Raw genomic sequence first — 568 nt, 5'->3', positions numbered from 1 at the left:
GTAAGAGAAGTGCAGGAGACCTGTGTCAACCAGATTTGGTTTGTCATCGGAGGGTTCACTGCTGGTGTCCTGTGTGTTTGAAGGGGTGTGGGGGAGGAGATTTTAGGCTTGAGTGAGTTGATAAGTGACAGCAGAGAAATGAGGGGACAAGGAAAAGTTACAAGAAGGATATTGGCATGATCTTGTGAAACTTGTCAATTCTTGGCTCTGATTTTGCAACTTGATAGAAAGGAAAATGGCATGCATAAATCTGTCATGTCTATGAAGGCATGTAGTGCCAAAGAACAAGGATGCCTGTTTGTTGCTTAAATACCCAGAGAAGTTTCCAAACTTTTATTATGTTCAATTAAATTTTAAATTTTTATAAAACGACTTCCAGCTAACCACATATGATGGCCTAGTTTGACATTCTTATTTTAATGAGAGTAAATTCCCATATTTACATGAGAAGCTTATTTTTGTGTAAAAAGAAACTCCACAAATATGCGTTGCATTTTCAAAATCTAGAAAGCATAACCACATATGATGGCCTAGTTTAACATTCTTGGTCATAATAATAATAAAAAAT

The sequence above is a fragment of the Theobroma umbraticum genome, unplaced genomic scaffold (genome assembly GCF_002168275.2).
Source record: "Theobroma umbraticum cultivar Fairchild unplaced genomic scaffold, ASM216827v3 scaffold_56.0, whole genome shotgun sequence".
NCBI classification, from domain to species: Eukaryota; Viridiplantae; Streptophyta; class Magnoliopsida; order Malvales; family Malvaceae; genus Theobroma; species Theobroma umbraticum.
The sequence above is the reverse complement of the archived record's forward strand: the minus strand, read 5'-3'. Positions refer to the sequence as shown.